We start from the raw sequence: 10,799 nt of genomic DNA, 5'->3' as shown, positions 1-10,799 counted from the left end.
TCAGAAAAATTAGAAAAGTGATCCACCTAATAATTTTCTCTGCGAGGAAGTATATTTCGTCTTCGATACATCGATAAGTCGCCTTACAGCCAAACGGTCTATGAAGAGCATCATCCTGGTCTTTTCCGATCTAAACGACGTCTTATATTGATGTCCCTTTAGCTCGTGTATCCTGCATGCTTGAGCGGGTTGGAATTCATTCTCCTTCCACGAGCCTCCCTCGTCCTGCAGGAGACCATGGTCAGCATAAGTTACGATGCGACACTGTCTGAGCAACCTCAGCCTCAGAAGTGAATCAAATCCCACCACTCACAATAACCTTTTTGTATTCAATTTGATGAATCATCAGATGTGGCAAATATTTATCAGTTCTTATGTTTTGTGAGATAAGAATACAATAGGGATAGATCAGTCAAAGAAATACCCACCGGGTTGGTCTAGTGGTTAACGCGTCTTCCCAAATCAGCTGATTTGGAAGTCGAGAGTTACAGCGTTCAAGTCCTAGTAAAGCCAGTTGTTTTTACACGGATTTGAATACTAAATCGTGGATACCAGTGTTCTTTGGTGGTTGGGTTTCAATTAACGACACATCTCAGGAATGGTCAAACTGAGAATATACAAGACTACACTTCATTTACACTCATACATATCATCCTCTGAAGAATTATTTTAACGGTAGTTACCGGAGGGCTAAACAGGAAAAATAAAGAAAAGATCAGTCAAAGAAAATATGTTGTTTTGCAAATCAATACTTGCTCTTGAATCAGGACAATTTTTGATGTATTTTATGAAGCTACTAATTCCTATAACATACAAGTAGGTTGGAGAAAATGTTGCAGTATGTAGTGATGATGCAAAGGCCATAACAAAAAGAATATTATTTCTGAAAAAGTTAAATGATCGTCTTATACCAAAGGTGGAATGAATCCTTCCTTCACAGACATGTTCTTGCCTTGAAAAATACGACGGAAAATCTCAAACAAAGTGTTGCTAAAGCTGTAAAAATGGGTATTTTTATTGAAATTCATTTTCATACCAACCTGTTTGATTTTTTTTTTAAAGAATTTATTTAATTTTCATAATTCTTCTATGTTTTGTTTGCAAGAGAATCTGTAAGAATAATCTTCAGAATTCTAAAATTTTTATCTTCCCAGTTGTAGCTTAAGTTTTAAATCTTTTGAGCTGAATTGATTTATTTTTACAGTATTTCATGAACTTCCTTTTATTTGTTAGTGTACCTAATCTTCATCACCTACAGTGATCTTCAAGGAATCTTCACTTTCTTTTTTGAAAATATTTCAGGCGTTTTTGAGAAATGTCAACTCTTTTTTCATTTCATCAGATGACATGTCCAATACCTAACTGGTACAAATTTTCTGAAATCCAAGAACACTCATATATCCTGTTTATCTGTAGAAATTACTAGGATAACAGCAGCTCTTTTTGTTAGATGTAACTGTTTCCACAGATCATTTTTCCAATGTAAGCTTGATGAATCTATTCCGTTATAATCATAGATCTTACATTTCATGGACATTCAAATCTTTGAAGTACCTTACCCAACTCAATTCATCTGTGAATTTCATTTGGAGGAATGTTTTCAATACAGCTCATGTTTTAAATCAGGTGTCTGAACAATTTCCCATTTCATTACATTGAGGAGGAACTGTAAGCCTGATATTTTCACCATCAATTATGATATAATAAAGATGTCTTTTGATTTTATAAAACTAGTTTTATCCCAGTTTGTGTGTTATAACTGAAAGTTTTACAGTGGAAACAAAATGTTTTAGTCCACCATCATATATAAGCATATATTTCAGAAATTGTGTGAATTTTTTGTTTTTCACTTGTTTAGTTGTATTCTTTCTGCTCAGTCTGGTAACCATTTGTTATTCTAGCAATCTTTGCCTCAACATTGTTCAAACCTATCTGGTTATTCCCCATTTTGAAACATTAGTATGAAAAGAGGAATAATCAGTATGTTTCTACATGTGTAGACAAGCTTAGCACTTAGGAATATTCTCTTATGAAATAGATGTCTGGCAATTAAAGGTATTGATGCAAAAAAGTAAGTCAGCCAGTTTGTGCAGCAGTAACTATTTGGACTAAATAAAAATTACAAATATCACCTTGTGATATTTATATTCATAGTTTCACTGATTTTCTGAAAAAATAAATGGTTGAGTTAGTAAATGGTGTAGCTAATTCACTCAGAAGTATTAATTTTGTTCATTTTATTTAAATACTATAGAGACAATCTTATCTGCTTCAATTATGAAGATTTGTTATTGTTGCCGTATTGAATCAGATTGATTGCACTTTACCAAAAGTGATTTTTAACAAATTTTTCTTGTTTTCTTTTTGTTTATTTTATTGAACTCTTCATGTCTCACAGACTGAAAAGTTCTATTGCTCAAATAAATGTACCAGCACTTCTTAATAGTGATTATTTCATACACTTATTAATAAGAAAAATCATTAAATGGGAACAAGAGAAATTAACTGATTCTTGTTTATAATTTGAAAAGTTTAATTTATCAGAGTTTTAAAGTTGATATATCATTATTATAATAATGTTTACCTTTCTTTCCTGACTTATAGAACACAATGGCAAATTGTTTCCTTAAGTAAAAAAGATCCTTCTAATTTCTGTATTTACAATGTTTTTAGGTACTTGAATTTAAAAAGTCATTAGGAATTTGACTGGTTTGATGCGATTCTGTATTTCTTTCTATTCTGTGCAAATATCTTTTAAACTCAAGATAATTATGTTGAGTCAATATATATTAAAATGATGATATAAAAAAAAATCATCCTACACATTGTTTAGGTAATTTATAAAAAAAATTATTAATATAGATAAAAAATGTTTTATTAGTAATTACTCATATCATAAATAATTACTGAACCATTTTGCCAAATAGACAATAAACCTCACAATAAAACTTCAACAAATCGTCTGTAATATTATTGACCAGAAAATTTTTCAAGTATATAATCATTCCACCAGTTATTACTGTAAACCAAAATTCTGATGTCGACACTACATGACCTTCTTGTACGCCTATTAAATTACATATACATTTTTCTTTTTTTAAATGAAAATTACATAAAATTTTATTTTGTTAATAACTTCTAATATTTTTTCTTTTTTTTTTTCATTGTTATTATCGAATTATTTATTGTAATTTTTTTTTACAGTCAGAGGTTAATAATTATTAATAAATCAATGTATTTAAATTAAAAAAAAAAAATTGAAAGAAATAGGATATGAAATCTGATTTGAACTGATGTGCCTTCCCCTTATAAGATCCAAATATTTCACTAATTAAAATTTTATTTACTTTGGAGACAATATTGGTGGTGGGGAAGCCAATCAAAGATTAAAAATATCAATTTTTTGGATTCTTTAAAAAAATTTGGTTTATTTAACTTTTAATATAAAAAATATAACTGACACACTTTTAGTAATAATAATACAGCAACAAAATTTCATTGCAATTCATCCCCACCTACAAAAAAGAAATCTTGGGTAATATTTTATTGTTTATACATTTTTCAGTGTAATTCTTTTTTAGTTTCTTCCATTTAACATATAAATGCTGAAAAATTAGAAAAGATCTTTGAAAGTGATTTTTGATGTGGGGGAACAGAAAAAAATAAAAATTACGATATTTTGAATTTTTTAAACTTTTTCTGTTTATTTAAACATATGATGATAATTTTACAACAAAACTGCATCAATTACCAACGCTCCAAAAAAACAAAGAGTTATTTAATTTTTTTCATGTATCATTCTTTTATATAAGAAAAAATAACCAGTGCCTGGAATGCATTACATCTTTTTTGTCAGCTTTTTGTCTAAGCTAATTATGATAAAGTTCATTTTAGTAAATCTAATTATTAATAACATTAGTCAATCTTTTTTCATCATCTTTTTTTTAATTTAACAAAATTTCTCATTTACAGGATTGCTGGAGCAATGGGTATTTGTTTCCCATATATTGGTGAATTTCAGTGTACAAAATATAGAGAGAAAGTTTTAGGTTGGATGGAATTATTTTGGACAGCTGGAATAATTACTTTACCATTAGCAGCTTGGTTAATCATTCCAATGCATCTTAATTATTATAACAACTATATTTTCTTTGATTCTTGGAAATTATTTGTGTTAGTTTGTTCTCTTTCTGCGGTATTTCTTGGTCTTTGGTTATTGTGATTTCCAGAAAGTCCAAAATCTTTATTGGACTGTGGTGAATATGATCAAGCATTAGAAATTTTACGACGTATGTTTACTCTTAACACTGGACACGATTCTTTAACATATCCTGTAAGTAGAAGAACAGTGAGTAAGCAGTTTCTCTTATATTTTGGTATAATACAATACTTTTAATTTTATTTAATAATTAATTAAATTTTTTTTATTTGAAAATTAGGAGAGTTTACCAAATTTTCCCGCAATGAAGTGAGAGAAACACGTATAAAAAGGAGAATAGCTATTGTATTATAATGTTGTGAATGTAATGCATAATATAATATCACATCACTAATAATGTGCTAATGGAAGTATTTTCTTAATATAAAGATTTTGGATGTGCCTCTGGTGTTATCATTCTTTGGTCATTTGAGTTCAATTAACAGCCCTTGTACAAGACATTGGGTAAAACTTAGTCTGAAAAGACTATAATTTAACCTCAAACACTCATCTAATTGAGTATTTATAATACTTACAGTTTTAGGATCTATTTCTTAAAAATTAAAAATCAAAAATTTACTTCTCAGATCCATACTGATAGCTATAGTGTATCTACTTACGCACATTAAACGCTTTAGTTCATGTATTTATGTAGGATTTTGCTACAGGATAAAAATACTTAAATTAAGAGATTAATTTAAAATCATTGTTAGGAAAAATTTTTTAAATTAAATTCTGATTCTGTGATATATACAATAAATCGCTTCTAATAAATCAATATTTTGGAAACAAAAATACAATTAAATATAAAGAATGGTCATAATAAACTGAACATGTACAATGTCAGACATATTCAGATCATAGGTTTGTTTGGATTATCAAACTGTTGGTATTTTTTATGTATAAAATATAAAAACATACTTTTTACAACAAAGATATTTTCAATCATATATTATAATCACTAAATAAATTTTTCACCTTACATTACTTTGTCTAGGAGGAATCTATTACTCTTTTATGTATATGTTTAATAATCTTTAACAAAAATTTTTTTCTTGAATCCATTTTAACATATGCTTCTCAAATTCAGGCCATTTTTCTTTGCTTTAATCCGATTATAAACAAGGATTTTTTTTTTTATGACTTCTCCTAGTTACAAAAAAGCTTTTTTTTTTTACTTAGGATCTGTTTTGCTGCCAATATTTTATGCAAAAACCATCATTCATAAATTTTTCTACTCTTATCGTTAGAAAGAAAAACATGTAAAAATAAAATCAAGATATAATATTAAGTAAATAAATAAATTAAATTAACATCATTGTTGGTTTTCAGAACCAGATATTAATGACAAATATTTATTCTTTTAGAAATGTATTATTTTTTTTTTACTTTGTAGCAGGGGTTAAGCTTGCTCTTGTTGTGGTGCTGTAACAAGAACCCAAGGCTCCATATTTGTTTTAATATTGAAAGCTTAATATATTTTTCAATACTGAAAACAACACAAGAGTACTTTTCTAAACTCAGTAAAATTAACTTTAATTCATTAAACTTGACTTTCTATCCAAGAAACATAATACCTTCACTTTTAAATTAGATAGAAACCCCATTACAAGTGACATATTTATATGCAGCTTTATCATAAATCTTAATTCATGTAATATATGCATCTTTGTCAAGACAACTTCTTTGGAGAATTTGATACAAGTAAATCACCCGATTCCAATAAATTATTACCAAATGTTTAAAAACAACATGCTACATTATATATAAATTCAAATCACACAGAATTATATCAAAAGCATACTTAATGGCAAAAAATAACACTAACTTACATCAATCAGTAATCATTCAGGCTAAAAAACACTTTTAAGAAAGAAGGATATTACTTTGTTTATCTCTTATAAAAAAACAAATTGCATAAGATTATACAGTAAACTAATAAAATAAAACTGTAACAAATACTGTTACACTTGAGATGTAAATAAAAGTGGAGTGATGCTTAAACACTGATCAGATAGACTGGTTACTCATCTAATCATTGATTCAAGAAATATATATAGGGATTGCATACAACAGTAATATCATCTTTATAAATCATCACATCAAATCAGGCTACACATACAAAGACATATTTTATTTTACATATAAAAACCAAGATCTCACATAATTGAACATCAACACAAGAACAATATATTGAACAAACATATTACAAATTGAATATATCATTTTAATTACATACTTTGGTATTTTCTAACATTTTAAAATTTGCACCATTTACAACAGTATTACCTTAAAATTCATAGACAAAGATTGAGTTTTGCTCCCTTCTTTTTTTAATTAGCTCCAGAAAATCTTGGAAAGAAAAATTTCTGTAAATTTTAGAGTGAGAAGTTTACAATTTTTAATAACTTTAAACTATGATTAGAATGATTATTTTAATTTATTATTATTAATTTAATTTTAATAATAATTATTAAAATATTATTTTCTTATTTTTATTTTTAATTTAGTTCAGTAATTTTTTTCACTAGCTTTGATAAAAAGAGAAATGTCTCATTATTTTTCCCATTCATTTATTAAAGATATCTTTTATTTCAGTTATGATTTCTTTGTATTGGTTTATTAGAGTGTAATGTATATACAGCATGATATCATTCTGATAACCAGAGTATTTTCATGTAAAGATTCAAAAAAGTAATTTAAAAACTATGGGTAGTAATTAATAGATATTCTCACATCACCAGAGAATCTTAGCTTATACACTTGTTAGCATTCTCTTTAAGTTGCTTTCTGTACATTCCTTTTCTTTTTTTCCAGTTATTCTTGCCTTTTTGTTCCGTGCAGGTGACCTTTTTTTTAAACACAAGCAGCTTTTTGTTGACATATTCACATTTTAAATAAAAATAAAGTAATTTTTAAAAAACTAGAAGCAACAAAAAATAATCTGCTGTATAAACTAAAAATAATACTTCATCTATTAGATCTGACCTTTTGTTGTCACTTCTAAATTCAGGGTTAAAAAATTGTTAGTTTTTGGCATAATTGTTGGTTTTACTTTGGCATCAGCTTATAAAAAATAACTTTTTTTAAAAAAGCAAGAAAGTGTTTTAGCAAAGATTTTTTTAAAGTCCAGTTTATCTTAAAAAAATTTTTTTTATTAATATTTCTGTAGTTACTTCAAACAAAATATATAATTAAGTTTGAATGTAGTTACCTTATTTTATTTTCAGATTCGTAGTTTGCGTGAAAAGGAGCACAGGGTGAGTGTAATAAGTATGCAATCACAGCGAAGTGTACGAAGTATTAAAACAAGAAAAGATGTTAAAATATTTTTAAAGGAGTCATGGGAACAGACTTTATTATTATTTAAGTGTCCACATTTAAGACCAACTGTACTTACATGCCTCATACAATTTGGACTTACTTCAGGGTAAGAATAACTAATTATTTAAATTGTCTTCAGACATTTATCATCATCATCATCATCTTTCTTTCATCGTGTACTACCTTGATTTATAAGAAGAGACTTCATTGCGCTTCAGTTTCTACATTTAATAAATCTACTAATGATCTAAAAGATCTGACAATCTACTGAAATCTCTTGTAACAGGATCAGTATTACTTAGTTGAGTTTTTAATCAGTTGATAATTAGATAAAACTGGATTTTCTCCCAACTCATTAAACTTGTATACATTACTATGTTTATATTGTATTTATCATACATTACTATGCTTATTATGCACACTGTTCTCAAATATTTATCAATTAATGCTATTGAAATTGTTATTTTATGCTGTATTTCTATTTATATATTATGTTCACATAGTTACATTAATATTGCTCGCTGCTATAATTATCTTTTTACATTAATTTAAATTTAAGCCAGTCCTTTTTTTTATTAACTCATTTTCTAATTTTTAGTATTGCACTGGTTTAGATTTTTTCTTATTTTTCCTTGACTCTTTTGTATAAATGGTGGAGTAGTTCAATTTTTTTTATCTTTGGAATAAAACCTATTCTTGACTCCTGACATGATTTGTATAATTTATAATTAATTATATTGTGTAATTTATTATTATATTGTGATTTGTATAAAGTCTTTATTATTTATGTAAAAAAATGTTACCATTTTAAATTATGTAAAACTTGTACAAACAATATAAGCAGTATACTGTAGTAAACTTTTATAAAGTATACACAGTATACTTATATAGTATACTGTGTAAATAGTAGTTTCTAGTGTTTATTTTGGTATGCGTATATACCTAGCAGAAATATGTGCAAAAGAAGAAATAGCTGAAGGTTGGTATTGTATATTGTAAAAGAAGTATTTTAGTAGAAATTAAGAGATATATGAAAAGGGGTAGCATGGAGAACAACTGGAAATAATGGATCAGTTACTTTTATATGGCTGTAGGAATCAAAGACCAGTTTATCTCAAAGCTCACATGCTAACATGCTAACTACTACACCAACTTAGCAACCTTCTCATTTTAAGATCATGTTATTACTTTAGCAGACTTTGCTTATTAATAATTTTGTCAGACTAAATACAATTGATTCATAATTTCAGCGGCAATCTCTTCTTTTGTATTAAAGAATCAATTGACCAACGGCCTTATTCTTGGTGGGATTTGAAATTGATTCAGCCATTTTAAGTACTCACTGTAATTGTGTTTCCCAACTAAAACCTGATAAACTCTGCATGTCATTCAGACCCTTTCAAATGCTGCAGTTCTATTAACTGTGGAAAAAAAATTTCCCTTGTACTTTTACTAGCCTTCAATTTTTGTATTTTTCCCCTTGTATACAGATATAAATACACATACTGTCCTAAAGCCTGTACTAATTTATTGGATTGAGTGAGAATCAGGTTTCTCCCTCCATTATCCCTTCTCAATAGATTATTTCTCCTTACCAAACCTTTTCTCATCCTATCCGTTTGTTGATTTCTGGGTCTTCCTTTTTTTTCTTCCCTTTTTTTTTGACTGCATCATTGTTCTTGTTCTTTTCCTCTTTTCAGCCTAAGATAAATAATTATGTATAATTTTTCATAAAACCACTCATTGTAAATAGTTAAGATAACCTGCCTGTTTGTCAGGCAAAAGTAACAAATAAATTGTCCTGATCAAAGGCAGACTCTGATAAAGCCCTTTTGAAGATTATTCTTTATTCCTTCTTCCTTGGATAGATTCTTCAGGATAAGTTAATTATGTCAGCTGCTCACCTTTGATCTCTCTTGGTGATGTGCTGGTACATTATCGTATTCCTGTGTGACATCCACTTCTTTACTAGGGTTCCGAAGGAAATGACTTTACAGTGAGACAGTTCAGTGACTCTTATCTTCAATTAGTACAAAAAAATTATTTACTAAGGTACCTAAGGTAAAAAATTTCTACCTTCTAATTGTCCTAAAATTTGATACATAAACCTAACTTAGTTGAAACCCAAAAATTACTAAGGTTTTCATTGTTAATAAAGGAAAAAGTTTGCAAAAATAATAAGTTTATTATTAAACTTCTTTATCATTTTTTTCATTATATTTATTTATATTGTCTATTCATATAAAATAATTTATTAATAGTATATAATCTTGTTTTTATTTTGTTTTCCAGGTAATATACTTTAATGATGTGGTTTCCTGAATTATTTAATAGTTTTGACAAATTTGAAGAACTTCACCCAAATGAAACTGCATCAGTTTATATTGTATCTTCAGTATTTCATGAAGAAAAACTATGTGATGCTACTATTGATCGTTCAGTATATTTTCATACACTTGTAATTGGATTAGCATGTATACCAACCAGTTTTTGGTTATCATTATGTGTCCATAGGCTAGGAATTATTTTTTTTCTAAGTAAGTACATAAATAGTAATTGATAGTTTGTAAATAGTAATTGTATTTAAGTAAGTACGTGTAATTTTTAGTTTCAGATATTTTCTTTTTAACTCATCTTTGATGACAACTTTATATAAAAAAAAAATCAATCTTATTTATTAAAATAAAAATAATAATAAAATAAAATAATATTTTATTTATTTATTAAAATCATTTTATTCATTTATTTTTTCAACTGCAAACTGATGCTCAGTGTATATTAAATCCTTTTTTTTAATTTTGCAAATCTTTTATCCTTGTCAGAGTTGACAAGGACATTCTCAATTTGATCCATATGTAATTTTTTTAAGTAGCCTTAGTTTCTATCTCATAGGGTTAAGTTCTGGTGCATATCATATAAATTTCCTTTTTCTATTTTGAAATGGAAGTTTCTCAGACAGTCTTACAGTAAGTTTTTAAAATATCATCAATGGAAGGTTTATTTTAAAAAAACATACTTTGAACATTGTTGTTGATTGGAAGAATTTTTTTGACTTCTTCTTGCTTGGTATTTATTGTTTATTATAGATTCATGATATTATTCTAATTGTCAATGATATATCATAAGTGGTATTTATTTTCATTGGTTCTAGAATTATAGCCAAATAAAATTTTTGTTAATGGAAATATTTGGATCTTAGGAAAGGCACATTGGTTCGAATCAAATTCATCTTTTTTTTTTTAATTTAAATATATTGATTTATTAATAACACTGATAA

The 10,799-nt window shown here is 27.2% G+C and overlaps 1 pseudogene; it reads left to right on the top strand.

Moving 5' to 3' along the window:
- Positions 1–237: 237 nt before the first annotated feature.
- LOC142330454 (synaptic vesicle glycoprotein 2B-like) lies at positions 238–10,094 on the top strand (annotated as a pseudogene).
- The last annotated feature ends 705 nt before the right edge of the window (positions 10,095–10,799 follow it).

This window comes from Lycorma delicatula, chromosome 9, assembly GCF_047948215.1.
Source record: "Lycorma delicatula isolate Av1 chromosome 9, ASM4794821v1, whole genome shotgun sequence".
In the NCBI taxonomy this organism is placed as follows: domain Eukaryota; kingdom Metazoa; phylum Arthropoda; class Insecta; order Hemiptera; family Fulgoridae; genus Lycorma; species Lycorma delicatula.
This window is presented reverse-complemented; position numbering and strand designations above follow the sequence as displayed.